General features: G+C 39.1%; 1 long non-coding RNA gene across 1 annotated transcript in view; it reads left to right on the top strand.

Moving 5' to 3' along the window:
• The window catches only part of LOC132825669 (uncharacterized), a 55,869-nt gene extending 54,072 nt beyond the window's left edge, over positions 1-1,797 (top strand). Inside the window, exon 3 of the long non-coding RNA XR_009645807.1 lies at positions 1,578-1,797. This is a non-coding gene — a long non-coding RNA (uncharacterized LOC132825669). The remainder of the gene's footprint in view (positions 1-1,577) is intronic.
• Positions 1,798-18,421: the final 16,624 nt, after the last annotated feature.

Genomic DNA, 18,421 nt, shown 5'->3' with positions numbered 1-18,421 from the left:
ACAGGCAGGGATATGGACAGAATATTGGGAGGATATCAATGGGAGTGGTGGCAGACAGCTCTACTGCCTAGAGACCAGTTGTGGCCCCTTAATGGTCAACTAAGGGAGACTTAAGGTTGTTTTCTCATCACTGCAGGTATTTTCTGCAGTGGTGAAAAGGAGCATTCTTTGCTCCTTGCGTGACCTCCAGATAACCCCTTTTGCAGATTTATGGTGGGAGCTTGATGCTCAGGTAGCCTAAGGCCCAGGGACAAGATCTGTTGCTCAATCATATTCCTTGCCCTCATCAACAACCAGTACCAGGGGCTCATCTATCAGTGCTGGAGCTTCTTGATTACAGTCAGAGGAATAGCAATTTCTTTCAGTGGCATAGCTGGGATTGAAGAGTTTCTGGCGATGTGATTGTCCAGCTGCTCTTTGGGGCAGGATTCCACTCTTGAAGCAATAGGTGCTCTGACAGCAGGCAGCCAGTTACTGCACTGAAAATTGAGGTTGGATCTCGCATTCACTGACCAAAGTGAGGTTGTTGCCAACTTTCTGGCCAGTAGATGGTGTGACTGCCACCCTGTAATATCCTGGCTACAATTTCTATTTACTGCTAACCTGAATGCTTTTGTATTATTGATAGTCCTGTTTGGGAGGCAGGTTTAGCTTTGTTTTCTTGTTTGTGCAATGTACAAAATATTCATATATTCTAGACATTTTATAGTTTATGATTACATTTCAATGGAGAGTAGGATGGGTCATTGTGGGACATTAGAAAGTAATTTCATAGCATCTAAACATACTTGACTTTTGTTTTCATTTCAGAAAATGAATCCAAAACTCTGTCTCACTTCCTCTTCTGTCCAAGTTTCTTGCTTATTGTTTCGTTGTTAATGTAAGTTTTAAGATGGTAATTTCTGATATAAGTTGTTCCATTCAAGCACTTCAATTCACAGGCCAGCAAAAGAATAAATTGAGCTGTAATGCTCAGATATTTCCCCTTTTTTTGCCAGCTTGAATGCTTGTTTTGAATTTAATCAGAACCTGATGTTTATAATGTAAAGCTTTCTCTCCTTGCCATGGGAATAAGCTTTCTTTACTTCTGACTTCAGGCCAAAAAAGGACGTGGCATTTGGATTTTAAAAAAATGACATGAATTTAAATCTGGAAAGATTGCATTTGCATGCTTGCAGCACAATGAAAAGCAACATTTTAAAGTGTTTTCAGAAAAATAGTGAAGAAAGACCCTTCTTATGGTCCTGAACATTTCAAATTGGAAAATCTAAAAAACGTATTGAAATATAAAGCATCTGAGAAAACGCCTTGCAAGACAAATTTCATGTATCTGAACTAAAAGCTGTTCAAAGTAGTGGATTGTTATTAATCTGGAATGATCATTAAACAATTGAAATGGTGCAGCCTAAATAACATGATCAAACTGTTCAGACCTTTCATAGTCTCTGCAGCTCAATTGCTGAATGGATAATTTCACTGACCCATTGCATTAAAGCAGTGTCACTTTTCAATGGGCAGTTTATGAAAGTAAATAATGTAAAGGTGAAATTAACAGTCTAATTTCTTTTTGTTTAAAGGCTTTTAAAAACATATTTTATGATAAGGATGTTCAAGTCTTCAATGAACTTCGTTCAACAGCAAGTAAATCCCAGACTTTGACAGTATCAGTTCTCGCTCCACGTGCCTTCAAACTGGTTTTGATATCACAACTGCAAATCAGGTGGTTCTTCTGAGTGGTCCATGGACTAAGCAAATCATGTAAGCTTATATGTAATCCCTTTTTAATTTCAATTTTTCTTCAGCATTTCGATTTAAAAATATGCATATTTATGTTTTCATTAAAAAGAATTGCTGTTTACACGCCTATTCCTGCACGTTACTTAAGTTAAAAAACAAAAAATAAGTTTTTGTGGAACATGGGTGTCATTGTTTGTCAGCATTTATTATTTGTCTCTAGTTGCCCTTGAGCTGCCTTCTTAAATCACTGCAGTCCATGAGTTATAGAGTCATAGAGTCATAGAGTCATAGAGATGTACAGCATGGAAACAGACCCTACGGTCCAACCCGTCCATGCCGACCAGATATCCCAACCCAATCTAGTCCCACCTGCCAGCACCTGGCCCATATCCCTCCAACCCTTCCTATTCATACACCCATCCAGCTGCCTCTTAAATGTTGCAAATGTACTAGCCTCCACAACTTCCTCTGGCAGTTCATTCCATACAAGTACCACCCTCTGTGTGAAAAAGTTGTCCCTTAGGTCTCTTTTATATCTTTCCCCTCTCACCCTAAACCTATGCCCTCCAGTTCTGGACTCCCCGATCCCAGGGAAAAGACTTTGTCTATTTATCCTATCCATGCCCCTCATAATTTTGTAAACCTCTATAAGATCACCCCTCGGCTTCCGACACTCCAGGGAAAACAGCTCCAGTCTGTTCAACCTCTCCCTGTAGCTCAAATCCTCCAACCCTGGCAACATCCTTGTAAATCTTTTCTGAACACTTTCAAGTTTCACGACATCTTTCTGATAGGAAGGAGACCAGAATTGCACGCAATATTCGAACAGTGGCCTCACCAATGTCTTGTACAGCCACAACATGACCTCCCAATTCCTGTACTCAATACTCTGATCAATAAAGGAAATCATACCAAACATTGTGGTTCATTTGTGGTTAAAATACAGATACAAAGATTTCAAGTAAGTAAGGATGCAAGTTACATATAAAGGTGAAAAGGAGATTAGTCTCTCATGTTGGTGGAGGTTTGTTTTGCTTAAAGATTCTCTTTTTTTTAAAAAAGGTCAAGGGATGAGGGCATCACTGGCCAAGCCAGCATTTATTGCCCATCCCTAATTGCCCAGAGGGCAGTTAAGAGTCAACCACATTGCTGTGGGTCTGGAGTCACATGTAGTCCAGACTGGGTAAGGATAGCAGATTCCTTCCCTAAAGGACATTAGTGAACCAAATGGGGTTTTCTCTCACAATCAACAATGGATTCACGGTCATCGTTAGACTTCTAGATTTTATTGAGTTCAAATTACACCATGTGCCGTAGTGTGATTTGAGCCCAGGTCCTCAGAACATTACCTGGGTCTCTGGATTAACAGTCCAGCAATAATACCACGAGGTCATTGACTCCCTGAAGAGAATGTTATAAAGAATTATCAGTCTCAAAATCTACAAACCTCTGTAGACAAATGGGCAGAGCATGCCTTTGTAGTTGGATTTACCACATAGAGGAGCTTCACAAACTGAAGAAAGTGCCCTCTTCCCTTTGCTGGTTCTGCTGGCACAAAACCTGCAACCTGCCAGAATTCTTGTTTAACAAAACAGATAGACTTCTGGGCACCTTCCTCTGTAACTGATGGTGTCAGAAAGAAAATCCCACTTTCACATGCTGCTAATGGTTTGCTTAGCTGAGAGTGATGGATGCAGTAATGTGGCTGAGTTCTACTGAAATCTCTGTGTACAAAGGCTTTCCCGACCAGACCTCTTGTACTTGATCATACTTTCACATTAGCCATTGGGTTAGTCCAAGTCTGGAGCACAGACCTATCCATTATCTTTGAGCTGAGGACCTTTTAACTGACTCAACCATGAACTTGAATGACCCTCATTCTTTCAGGTTTTTGGGGAGATAGAAAGAGCCATTTAAACTCATGAAGAACATTGTCAGAGTTTCTGTTTACATCTGAGGAAATGTTCAAAGAATTTTGAAAGTTCTCTCCTGATTCTTAATATATCTACGTTTTCAATTCAATCACAAATGAAGCCGCAAAGCAAGTCAAGTTTCTTTTGGGAGCAATTTTGTAAACTACATTTGTCCAGTTTAAACCAAACTAATATTCTAGATGTTGTAAAGAAAATCAGATTAGAATAGTGGGGAAAATGACATTTGGAATTGATAAAAGGTGTGTTACGATACGGTGGTGAACCCCTCTGTTAATTAAACCAATCACCCAGAAAAGCTCACCTCTCCTCAATCTGTTATAATATAAGTGACAGAGAGTTCCCAAACTCCACTATTTAGGGAAAATAATACCAATTTATTCTTTAACTATGAAAGTGAACATTAAATAACAACTAATCATAACTCTAAGCCCCCCTTCTCTTAACTGTTTATTATCTGCCTCCAAATCTATAGCAATACACTGTTCCAATAAAGCATTTATTAAAATTACATCAGCTTAATTTCAAAACCATATAGCGGCTGTTCTTGTCGGTGTCTGTCTTCTTTCTGCTGAAGATCTCCCTGGATCATTTTCTTTCTTTTTACTGTGAAGATGTTTCACGTGAAAAGGTACCTTTGATAAAGAGAGTTTCAATAGCAGTTACTCTGTTGATGGCAGTTACTTTGTCTAACTTTCAAATTCCCTGCCTTTTTTATATCCCCAACATCAAACCATTTCATTGGTTTGATGTAGGCAAAAACAATAAATTCAAACTTGATTGGGTTTTAGTATCCTGGGGCATAATTTAAACTGATTGGTTAAATTAAAATGATTATCAGAACAGCAACCAACTCAGGTATCTATTTCACAGCCAAATGTTATATAGTTTCAATTTTCCATTACACTCAGAGACTGCTAGCTAGTCATGTAACAGTTATTTGTAAGCTTTCAGTGCACACTCTCTTAAAGGTACAGTACACACCTTCAACTTCATAACAGGTAGCACTGATGCTATTTCAACTGCAATAGTCAGGTCACGATTTTCTAATGGTCATAATATTATTGGAGGTAGAGACCATTATTTAAGATGGATTCAAATTTCTAAAACAAAACTCAGAGAGAAACTAAAGAGGACAGGCTTGTAAAACTTTGAAAAGAGTATTGTAACAACCATGATTGAGATTTGATACCTTAATGTTAAGAAATCTCCTTTAAAGCATAATGGAATGCTGATGGAAAAAGTAGAGGTTCTGCTTCTGCTTCTATTTCTGGCAGTTTAAAAGCCTTTCTCAAAAAGGGATGTGTCATTAACAGACAAATGACTAACTCCTTAGTATTCCAAGCACAGGTACATATTTTTGGCTCCTTAAGAATTAGACATACTCTCTTCCCTCAGCTCAGGTGAGGTTCTTCATAACTCATGGAAATATCCAACTTGAAAACCATTCTCTAATATCAGATACTAAATACATAAATAACTTGTTTTAAAGGTTGACAACATCTTCTGAGAAGTTCCTAAAAGGTCCTATTTGCAATGTAAATATCAGAGTTGAGTCGTTTGTGATGAATTTTTGATGCATTATCATTTCCATCCAAACTTTTTAAATGTATTTTGACTCTGGATTCTTATTCCCGCAGGCTGTATATTTATAGGTGACAGGGCATTTGGTTTAACCAGGTTATGGAGTTTTTATATTCCACACAGGTAATTTTCCACTTCACTTCATCTAATCCCATTAGAATGGCCTTCTAATGGTTCAGCTGTTTCTTTGTACAAGCAATGCCTATAACCTTATTACTTCCTAAGTAAGTGAGTTTCTCCTCAATTCGTAACTCGATTTGTCAATAACTACCTACACTCATGATCTGTAGTTCTGGACATCTGAAACTCCAATTTAACTGAGACTTTAAACAGACCTTGGTGTGGCCCACATGGAAATCAGCAGTCAGCCAGTTACACTACAGGATGTGCACCAAGACATGCAGAGATAAAAAATATAAGCAGCAACTTAAGTGGCCACATCAGCATTTTGCACCAGCTGACTGGAAGCTTTTTTCATGTTAGATCATCTGTTAAGTTTTTGTGAAGCCCCTTACTTCATGGAAAAGGTACTATGTAAATGAAAATTGTTAACATTGGCAAAGGCTGTGGAAATAATAAGATTGAAAGCTTTGGGTGCATTCTGAAATTTGACCAGCTGTCTTGGATCAATCACCCACTCTGAATGGGCAGCAACTGTCTTCTCTTTCCATAGTCTGTTTATAAAAATGGCTCTCTGTGGAGCATGAGGAGCAGGAATCATTATTTGTTTTCCTCCTCATGTCCCAGGGAGAGACGACAAAGGACAACTGTGAAAGTGTATTGGCTCTGTGATCTAAAAATTTGTTTGTGCTGGTCTGCATTCTGACAGTCTATATTCAATATTTCCTTTTACAAACCCACCTTTTTTTAGTGATCTATTTAAGGACTGTCAGGTAAACTGTATTTAGAACTAAAAGGCCTGGATAGAATGTACATGGAGAAGATGTTTCCAGTAGCAGAAGAAACTAGGACTCAAGAGAACAGCCTCAGAGCGAAGGGTCAACTCGTTAGAACTGAGATGAGAAAGAATTTCTTGAGCTAAAGAATCTGTGGAACTCATAGCCACAGAAGGCCAAGTCATTGAGTGTGCTAAGGCAGAGATAGATTGGTTCTTGATTATAAGGAGATAAAGATTTTTAGGGAAAAGGCAGGAAAGTAAGGTTGAATTATATGGTTGAATGGCAGAGCAGGCTCAATGGGCTGATATAGGCTAATTCTGCACCTGCATCTTATAGTCTTATGTCTACTGCATTCATTTGTGACTGTCACAATATGGGTTAATTTAATAATTACCTACATCTGAATTTACCAGCAAAACCATCATAAAGGTGTAACTGTCCTTTTATACTACAGCAGCCCACATTCGAATTCCAGAACGTGTATGTGTACAATATATTTTGTAGAAAGGTGACAATGTCTCATAAATCAACATATGATAGCACACACATGTATGCATGCACACACAACACACACATAAACAGATACATACACACACACACACACACACACACACACACACTCAGACACAGACACTGATAGGTGCTCTCTCAAAAACGCATACATTCTGATACACTCTATCATATAATTATTTATGGTGCAGAAGCAGGCCAACCTACCTCTAATCTCCTGCTGTTTCCCCAAATCCCTCCACACCAATACTATCCAAACAAAAATCTAATACTCTCTTGAATGCCTCGGTTGAACCTGTCTCCACCACGTTTTCAGGCAGTGCATTCCATAACCTAAAAACCTGCTGAGTGAAAAAAAAAGATTTTTCTCACATTACTTTTGCTTTGCTTGCACATCACTTTAATGCATATCAAGATCTAAGACAAACAGAGATATTTCCACTGTGCTCGGAGATAGTCAGTGGTTGTAAATTATTTGCTGGCTTTACCCTCCATTTGGCAGAATGATCAGATTTTTGAGCTGAATGACACGTTAGTGATTTTGGAATCTTGCCTTGGGCATGAAGTTCTTGCCTGTTTATGTTTGAACCCTGATTAATGAAGCTGCTGGGATGTTGAATTCCTCCACCTTTTAAAAAAACAACATTCTTGCTGTTTGAATCCACAGTTGGTAAAAGTAATAAACTCAGGGCAGACACTCACTGACCTTCACATCTGGAAACAGAAGAGCTCCAGCTTTAGCACCTAATGCTGCTCTAACAGGCACAGTATCAGGAATGTGAAAACAAACAGTGATGCCATCTGGAGCAGGAGAATCATTTTGTTGCATTTAAGTTGGAATCATAACATTGACTGTGCAGTGAAGTATGTTTGACAACCTGAACATAACCTGAATTGAGCCATTTCTGACTCATTTATGAATGCTGTTATTTCTACCCCTAACATTCATTTTGATGATTTGGGGTTTGAGTTGTCTTCTACTTAAAAAGTGTTGTTTTACTTTTGAATTCCTCTCAGAATATTTATTCAATATTTCATTGTGATGGTGGAGTTGTGTGACTTCTGTCTGTACAAGATAATGCATGGCTTTGAAGGGATGGATGCTGGGAAATTGTTTCCGTCATGCGGGGATACTAAATCACGTAGGCACAGCCTAAGAATTAGGTGGGGGGGTCAATTTAGAACGGAAGTGACGAGACATTTCTTCAGCCAGAGGGTGGTGGGTCTGTGGAATTCATTGCCATGGAGTGCAGTGGAGGCCAGGACATTAAATGTCTGCAAGGCAGAGATTGATAAATTCTTGATCTCGCAAGGAACTAAGGGCTATGGGGAGAGCGCAGGTAAGTGAAGTTGAAATGCCCATCAGCCATGATTAAATGGCAGAGTGGACTCGATGGGCTGAATGGCCTTACTTCCACTTCCACGTCTTATGGTCTAATCAGCAACAAGGACAAAGGTTACTTTAGTGGGCCTCTTGAAAAATGGCATTATAATTTTGGTCAGCATATCTCTGATATTGTTGTGTATATCTGTTTGTATACATTCACTAGTTACTGAGTGACTGTCTTTGTTAGATCCATGGTATGCACAATTTTGGTGCTTGCAACACCGTACAAGTGAGTTAGAAAGAACGTTTGTATTTCTACAGGGAGTTTTATGACCTCAGAACTTCCTGACACATTTTGCAGCCAATTAAATGCTTTTGCAGTGCAGCCACTATAGGATACGTGGGCAGCCAGTTTACATGCAGCAAGATCAGAGAAACAGCAAAACCCTGTTTTAATCCATTGCATCTTAACACATAAACAGTGAGGTGCACAGTTTGTGTGAGCTCATATTCCCACTAGGCTTCACATCTGGACTTACCTTTTCATTTTCCACATTAATCATACATGTGCTTTGCTATCATTTTATTTACTTCATATAAGTCAATGCAGGCTTTCAGAGTCAGTTTTGTTTCTTGTATAAATTGCTTACTTATGTCCTTTGTTATGCATATCAGTAATTATTCTGTTTCTGATTAGACTGCCCTTCTGGAATGAGTGATTAACATGTTCCAGCTACAGTATGAAGATTCACTACTTTTAGAGTCATAGAAAAGATATTGAACAGAAGGAAGTAATTCAGCACATCGCATGTATTCCAGCTGAGAAATAACCTAATCCTACCTACTCCAGGACTTGGTCTTACTCATGCAGTGCTAACAGAACAAGTGACAAGACCTTTACATTCAACGGGTTACATTTTGCAAATTAGAAATTCCTCAAGTGGATCAACTCTTGTCCAAAACAAAGTTGAAGGTAAAGTATGTTCACAAAGTTCTAGCATGAACATTTTTCATTTGGAAGATTCAAACATAACTTGTGTTATTAAACTTTTGTCAACAACAGAATTAGACGTGCTTTTCAAAAATTGAGAGAGCATGTCAATGATTACTCAAACTGTAAACTTTACTGTGGCACTTATATTCTCCAGGTTTGTGCCTGAAGGTGATTAAATTATATTGGCTCCAAAATGCTTCAAGCATAGCCAACGTTAAAGATGCATTAAAATATATTTAACATTTTCTTCACCATAAAAGGATGATCAAATTTTTATTCCCCTCTAAAATGCAGATTTTTATGATTATTGACCCTTGATTAATTGTCATAATAACAGTCAGGCTAATACTGTTCACCATGATCATTGTGCATTTATGTTACATTTCAGGGAATTATCAGAGGTTAAACTCAAAAATCCAAAAATTACTATCAGAGATGCTGCGCCAGCACCTTCCTAACAGCAACATCTCACTGTCCTGCGTCTCATTTAACTGCTTTAAATGTTGTGCAGTCACTTACTTGTGAGGGAGATACAAACTGAGTTTACCACAGAAAGCTAAGCCTCATCCATTTCAGTAAAAAGTGAGGTCTGCAGTTGCTGGAGATCAGAGCTGAAAATGTGTTGCTGGTTAAAGCGCAGCAGGTCAGGCAGCATCAAAGGAACAGGAAATTCAACGTTTCAGGCATAAGGGCTTATGCCCGAAACGTCGAATTTCCTGTTCCTTGGATGCTGCCTGACCTGCTGCGTTTTAACCAGCAACACATTTTCAGCTCATCCATTTCAGTCCATGTATCTATTTAATGATGTTGTAAGTGTTAATTACTCAGATTCTTATAACCTTCCATTTATTCTGAAAAGAGGACAGCAAGTCACAGAGAAATCCTACATTTCCTACACTGTAACAATTGCTTCCCTTTAAAAGCATTATGGAGTATCCTGAAGTTGTGAGTAGTGCTGAATAAATATAAATTTTCCCTTGGAATACAAAACAAAAGGCAATGAACATAAAATACACAATGAACTTCAAAAGGTGAAATTTTAATTGGAACCTTTAAACGTGAATGTGAGAGACTGCAGCAAAGACTACTACCAAAAAACAATTCTGGTAAACTCATGACCTTAGAATCAAAGAAAACTGTGTCATTCAACAGACTGCTTAGACAGTTGATTGTTAATTATTTTAAGGATCATAAATATAATGAATGATTCATTCATTAGCCAGATTAACATGTACATAATGTATTATCGCTCGTCCTGTATGATGCTATAAAAGATAGGTTCTTGTTTTCTGTTTACACGGGGTGCTGTGTTATCAGTACTGAATGAGTCAGAAGTTTATTTTAAGAAAGCAAGTTTGCCAATACCATCATATCCAGATGAAATGATGAACTTATTCATTAGATTAGCTTGTTGCTATTACGTAGCAATCATTAAACAATTATGAGACATAGTCATGAAATGTTGCACACAAAATATCTTTATCAGTGCAGCACAAAGTCAAGCAGGATTAAGTGTCCGTAATTTACATTTAGCACAAAACTGATTTTTTTATGAGTTACTTACTTTGACTCAATAAATGCTGAAAACGACATTGCTTTAAAAGAAATCGAAACCAAGATCTTTCAAATGAAACAGAGCTATGTGTGTTTTTGTTTTACATAGTTAAAGTAATAAATTCAATTATTAACAGCTTTGAAACTGACAGAATGGATGTGACTTTAACTTTATGAAGAATGTGGACTTGCTAAGATGACAATAGAGAATAGATTTAGGGTATAACCTGTTCTGTTTTCATTAACAAATACAGGCTGTGCAGAATTAACACTCATTGTGATCATAAGGTGCTGCCTAATGACATTTTCTTTCTGTCGGTTTCTAGGGGTTACAAGGAAATTCCATTTTATAGTTACGCATTCTCAATGAATTCACAAATAGACATAGAAGGGAAACTTACAAACATTGTACGGTATTTTGATAATGTGACTGATTGGTTAGATAAAGGTACTGGAGCGCATGAAGTATTTTTCACATGGCATTCAATAAAAGAGTCTTATTTATTTGAAAGACATTATTGCATGTTCAAAGAGATAGCAGCACAGGGAATATTGCTTGATGGACAGAAGCTGGGTGTTAGAATGAATGAATGTTGTAACAAAGGTTACAATTGGTATATGCTAGGATTCAGTATCTAGAAGATATGAAATAAGCTTTAAGAATAAATTTCTGATGATACAGAAAGATTATGTTTGACACATAGAGACAAAGAGTGTAAAAGTTCTCAGGACAAAGATGTCAAGTTGATGGATGGGCAAACAGGTGGCAGAGGCAACTTAATGTAGAGATGTTTAAGTTAAAACCTTTTGGAGAAGAAACAAAAGAATGTTGCACATAATGGAAAGATGTGGTTGAACAGGGACCTGGAGCTCAATATAAAATGTCCTGGCGTCTCAATAAAGTAATAAAACAAATCATAAAAAGATAAACAACATTTTGAGTTTTTTAACTATGGTCGCAGAGTAAAAGAAATGCATAAATGAAAACAATTGTAGAAAATATTAGTTAGCACCAGTTAAAATACTGTATAGAATGAGTGGTTCATTAGAAAAGAAATGTAAAGGCAGAAAAAAAAACATATATCACAGATTACTTTGAATTTATTGCACAGAAGCTAGCCATTTGGACCAACTGGTCTATTCCAGTGTTTACTTACCACATGAGCCAACATGAAACAGCATGAGAACAGTGTGAAGCAAATTTTAACAAGTGACTTGAAACTCTTGAAGGATTTCCACTTCAGTAGAGAAGATTAACGCAAACTTGGGGGTCAAATTCTGAAAGGTTGTGCAAAATCCTTCCGATTTGTCCTGCTGACAAAAAGGATACGCACAACTCAACCAATTACTACTACTTAAGACATATTTTTAATCATTGGCACTGTAATGGCAATGGAATTATGAATGGCTCTGTGGAGCTGCATCTATTTGACAATTGTTAATGCCATTGATTGTCAAGAAGTGGTGGTTAGATGTTCTTTGTTGAAGATGGCGATTGCCTGGTGCTACATTTGGACACAGACTATTTCAGTACCTGAGGAACCACAATTGGTGCTGAACATTGTGCAATCATCAGTGAACAATCCCATCTCTGACCCTATGATGGAAAGAAACAGCTGAGGCTGGTTGGACCTAGGAGACCACCTTGAGGAGCTCCTGCGAGATGTCCTGGAGCAGAGATGACAGACCTCCAACAGCCAAACCATCTTCTCATGTGCCAGAAATAACTCCAATCAGTGGAGAATTTTTCTGCTGACTCCAGTTTAGTCAGAGCTTCTTAAGGCCATACTTGGACAAATGATGCCTATGAGACAAGGGCAGTCACTCTCTCCTCATTTCTGGAATTCAGCTCTTTTGTTCATGTTTGAACCAGTAATAATCCAGGAGCTGAGTGGAACTCAAACTGGATGTCACTGAGTAGGTCATTGCTGAGCAGGTGCTGCTTGATAGCACTGTTGATGATACCTTCCATCACTTCACTGACGATCGACAGTAGACTGATGGGTGGTAATTGGCCAGGTTGGATTTCTCTTGCTTTTATGTACAGGACATACCTGGTCAATTTTCAACATTGTAAGGTAAATATCAGGATCCACTTGAACAGCTAGGCAAAGGAAATGACAAATATCACCTTGCATCTGATGCTATATCACTTGCAACACGTGCAAGTTTGGTAGCTTCACCAGGTTGGCACCTCAGTTTTAGATGTGCCTGGTCCTGCTCCTGGTATGCCCTCCTGCATTCTTCACTGAACCACGGTTGATCCCCTGGCTTGATGGCAATGGTAGACTGGGGGATATACAGTGCCATGAGGTTACAGATTGTATTGAAGTATGATTCTGCTGCTGGTGCTGATGGCCCACAGTGCCTCTCAAATTGAGTTCCTACATCTGTTTGAAATGTATCCCATTTAGCATGGTGATCAGTATTATTTGTATTATTGAGATACTTAAGTACTCCATGTTGCATGCAGCAAGACCTGGATAACATTTGGGCTTAGTCAGGGGTGACTAGCAAGTGGTTCAAGTATCACCCCTCAACTATTTTTACCATGAGAGAGACTAACTACCCACCTTTTGATATACATTGGCTTCACAATCGCTGAATTCCCCACATTAATATTCTGGGGCCCCAGTGGACATAAACTCAGCCAGATTGACGACATAAATGGAGCAGCTGTTGGAGGAGTTCAGAGATTGCATAATGTGAGGTGACTGGCTCACCTCAGGCATCTCCAAACCTCTACCATCTATTAAGGTCAGGTCTGGAGGAGGTGCCATAATATCCACTTGCTTGGCTAGGGGATGCTACAATAATGCTCAGTAGATTGATAACATCAAGGAAAAATAATCCATTTGAGCAGCATAAAAGCAAAATACTAAGGATGCTGGAAATCTGGTCTGAAGAAGCCTCATATTGGACTTGTTCACAATAAATCCATCAAATACCTGTAAATCATATATTTGGAAAATTTTCCTCACAAGACATACATAAATATGAGTCAAGATTAGCGTGGTGATGGAAAAGCACAGCAGGTCAGGCAGTATCCGAAGAGCAGAAAATTCAATATTTCCTGATGATGATGATGATGATGATGATGATGAACGGCTTTTGCCTGAAACATTGATTTTCCTGCTCCTCGAATGCTGCCTGACCTGCTGTGCTTTTCCAGCACCACTCTAATATTGACTCTGATCTCCAGCATCTGCAGTACTCACTTTCGCCTGTATAGAAATATGAGGCATCACTGTTACCTAATTTGGAAACAGTTAGGTTGCATTGTGTCTTACAATGTACTTTCTACATAGTTCAGGCATAACCTGTGAACAATGAAAACTATAACTAGCATCTTCCTGTAGTTAATTCCCATTACACATTTAATGAGCACGTTTTACTGAATAAATTTTGCATATAACTTAATTTGCTAAAATTGGCTTCCACTTCCTTTATTTGATTTCCTTTTTTGTACACTGTTTTCCAACACATGCTCTGTGTTTAGGATCAACTGCCTTTCAAAAGTTTCCATTTCTTACTCAGAAAAGTCCCACCTTGACATGAAATGTTTGCCACACCCTCTCAAACACCATGGCATAGAGCAAAAGTCAAAGTTCAGTTCAGAGGCTAATAGATGGAAGGTGTTTGCATAAAATAATATAGTCATAATTTTGTTCTTGATTATTTGACTGAATTTTAAGATTTGTCTTGTGGCTCCACTTATTTGTTGGAGTATGTTTTGGGATTTTGAACCAGAGCATCTTCTTCTCATTGTTCAATGTTAACTTGAAATTCAACATTTCAGTGTGGAGGAGCCAAATGTATGGTTTAGTTTGTGTTTCAGTCTTCTGATGACCTGCTCAAACCTTCCTGTGTTATTCACTTATTCCAAAATGAGTTTCCGATTCCAAGAGCAAAGGCAATAGAATTCTTATGGCTATCTTGTACCCAAAAGGCGACCAAAAGAATATGCAAAGCAGATCTCATTCGAGGAGATGTAATTTTATCCACCCTCTCCATCACAATGACATTCACGCCACTCCCTGTGCTGCTGAGAAAGCAACAGTTCTATTCCAATGTGGATAAAATATAATTGCATAAAGCACAGTGCCACTTGATGAATGTGATAATAAGAATTTCAGTCCCGGGTAAGTAGGATGAGGGCTGCACAAATGGATTTGTCTTTGTAAATTTGTTTTTGAACAGGCACCTCTCAGAGTGGCTGTGCTAGGGGATCAAAAGTGCAGCAGGCCACTAAGAAGCAGAGATACTTGACAGAATCAGGATTGTAGGAGAAAGTGAGGACTGCAGATGCTGGAGATCAGAGCTTGCTGGAAAAGCACAGCAGGTCAGGCAGCATCAAAGGAGCAGGAGAATCGACGTTTCGGGCATAAGCCCTTCTTCAGGAAGGGCTTAGAATCAGGATTGTTTTGGTTAAAGAACTATATTTCCAAATTATTTTGACTGTCTTTTCATTTCCTGCTTCAAATATATATAACATGTGATGCCTGTGAATACTGTGTTTGTATAGTTTAACTGTCCGTGGCAACATCTAGCAGATTGGCTTAGAATTTTCCTTCAAGTGTTTGTCACTAAACCAAAGCAAATGTATCTGCACAATAATGGGTCTAGAGGAGTAGTTTACATAGTGCAGTACAGTGAGAACCAAAGCCAGTTAATGTGACTTCCAAATGCTAATCCCTCAGCAATGCAGCATCGATACAGTTACTTACCAGTCTGAAGTCCTGGAATCCAACTGGGCAGAGCTTCTCAAAAAGAAATCCTCAACTTCTAAATGTCTGTGCAGTTTTAAAGAAATCTGAATCAATTGTCTTGATTTATTGCAAGACTGCTATAAATCACTAAGCATGCTGTTACAAATGATTTCTCGCAATCAATACGCAGTTTTCATCCCTTCTCAGTGATATGCCTAGGCTTAGCATGTGTTCAGACATTTTATATTAAGTATGATGAGTTAGTTTAACAAAAACCCAGAATTCAGAACCAAATGATTTTTGAAGTAATTGATTATTTCTCAAAAAAACACAGAAAATATGCTCACCAAACATTCTGTTCTGGCTTCCTGCATATGTCCTCATTTTATTGCCACATCATTGATGGCTGTGCTCTGAGCTGCCCAGTAACAATGCTTTGGAACTCCTTCACTAAGTACTTCCACCTCCTGCCCCTTTAAAACCATTCACATTGTGAAATCTTATGCTTGGACTGATGGCCAGATTTTCTGTAATGAGGCAGTTCCCAAAAAGTTACATAATTTCAGAATTATCAACTACAACTTAGAGTAATGGCCCCAAAAGTCTTGATCTGAATCATAGAGTCATAGAGATGTACAGCAAGGAAACAGACCCTTCAGTCCAACTCGTCCATGCCAACCAGATATCACAACCCAATCTAGTCCCACCTGCCAGCACCCGGCCCATATCCATCCAAACTCTTCCTATTCATTTACCCATCTAGATGCCTTTTAAATGTTACAATTGTACCAGCCTCCACCACTTCCTCTGGCAGCTCATTCCATACACGTACCACCCTTTGTGTTAAAAAGTTGCCCCTTACGTCTCTTTTATATCTTTCCCCTCTCACCCTAAACCTATGCCTTCTAGTTCTGGACTCCCTGACCCCAGGGAAAAGACTGTCTATTCATTTTGTCCATGCCCCTAATAATGTTATAAACCTCAATAAGGTCACCCCTCAGCCTCTGACACTCTAGGGAAAAAAGCCCCAACCTGTTCAGCCTCTCCCTATAGCTCAAATCCTCCAACCCTGGCAACACCCTTGTAAATCTTTTCTGAACCTTTCCAACTTTCACAACATCTTTCCGATAGGAAGGAGACCAGAAATGCACGCAATATTCCAACAGTGGCCGAACCAATGTCCTGTACAACCGCAACATGACCTCCCAACTCCTGTACTCAATACTCTGAGCAATAAAAGAAAGCATACCAAATGCCTTCTCCACTATCCTTGTACCTGGGACTCCACTTTCAATGAATTATGAACCTACACTCCAAAGTCTCTTTGTTCAGCAACACTTCCTAGGACCTTTCCATTAAATGTACAAGTCCTGCTAAGATTCGCTTTCCCAAAATGCAGCACCTCGCATTTATCTGAATTAAACTCCATCTGCCACTTCTCAGCCCATTGGCTCATCTGGTCAAGATCCTGTTGTAATTTGAGTAACCTTCTTCGCCGTCCATACACCTCCAATTTTGGTGTCATCCACAAACTTACTAACTGTACCTATTATGCTTGCATTCAAATCATTTATGTAAATGACAAACAGTAGAGGAGGGAAGAGGGGTGCAGGGTACAGATAGAGTGTACAGGCAGACATGGTGATGATCAAGTGCTGAGGTGAGCTGGTTAACAGGCCTGCTTTGAAACACAGAAACATACAAAATAAGTATAGGGGTAGGCCATTCAGCCCTTCGAGCCTGCCCTACCATTCAATATGATCATGGCTGATCATGCAATCTTAGTGTTCGTTTCCTGCCCTCTCCCCATACCCCTTGTTCCCTTTAGCCATAGGGGCTATGTCCAGCTCCCTCTTGAGTATATCTAATGAACTGGTGCAACTGCTTCCTACGGGAGAGAATTCCATAGCTTCACAACTCTCTGAGTGAAGAAATTCTTCCTCACCTCAGTCCTGGATGGCTTACTCCTTATTCTTAGACTGTGACTACTTGTTCTGGACTGCCCCAATATCAGGAACATCCTTCCTGCATTTGGCCTGTCCAGTCCAATCCAGATATTATATGTTTCTGTGAGATTCTTCCTCATTCTTCAAAATTCCAATGAATATAAGTCCAGTCAATCCAGTCTTTCCTCATATGTCAATCCTGCCATCCCGGGAATCAGTCTGATGAACCTTTGCTGGATTCCCTCAATAGCAAGAATGTCCTTCCTCAGACTAGGAGACCAAAACTGCCCACAATACTCAAGGTGTGGCCTCACCAAGGCCCTGAATAACTGCAGCAAGTCATCCTTAGTCTGATACTCAAGCCCTCTCACTATGAAGGCCAACATGCCATTAGCTTTCCTCACTGCCTGCTGCACCTGCACACCAGCGACTGTTCCACCATGACACCCAGGTCTCATTGCACCTCTCACTGTCCTAAACTGCCCCCATTCAGATAATGATCTGCTTTCTTGTTTTTGTGACAAAGTGGATAACCTTACATTTATCCACATCGTATTGCATTTGCCAAATATTTGTCCATTCAGCCAGTCTGTCCAAGTCAAACTGCAGCCTCTTTGCATCCTCCTCACAGCACACACTACCACCCAGTTTAGTCTCATCTGCGAATTTGGAAATATGGCATTCAGTTCCTTTATTCAAATCATTAATGTACATTGTGAACAGCTGAGGTACTTGCACTGACTCCACTCGTCACTCCCTGTCACTCTAAAAAGGATTCATTTATTCCAACTCTCTGTTTCCTGTCTGCCAACCAGTTGTCTATCCACATCAATACGTTCCTCCAATACCATGAATTTTAATCTTCCTGACTAGTCTCTTGGGTGGAATCTTGCAAAAGCCTTCTGAAAGTTCAGATACACAACATCTACTGATACATCATTGTCTACTTTACTGGTCATATCCTCAAAGAGTTGTAGAAGATTTGTAAACATGATTTCCCTTTAGTGAATTCATGCTGACTAGGACCGATTCTGTGACCACTTTCTTAATGCTCAGTTATGAAGTACTTAATAACTGACTCCAGCATTTTTCCTACCACCGATGTCAGGCTAATCGGCCTATGATTTGTCATTTTCTCTCTCCCTCCTTCTTTAAAGAGTGGAGTTACATTAGCTATTCTCCAGAACATTGGAACTCTTCCAGATTTGATAGAATGCTAAAAAATGGTCA

The sequence above is a fragment of the Hemiscyllium ocellatum genome, chromosome 21, assembly GCF_020745735.1.
Source record: "Hemiscyllium ocellatum isolate sHemOce1 chromosome 21, sHemOce1.pat.X.cur, whole genome shotgun sequence".
NCBI lineage: Eukaryota > Metazoa > Chordata > Chondrichthyes > Orectolobiformes > Hemiscylliidae > Hemiscyllium > Hemiscyllium ocellatum.
The sequence above is the reverse complement of the archived record's forward strand: the minus strand, read 5'-3'. Positions and strand labels throughout refer to the sequence as shown.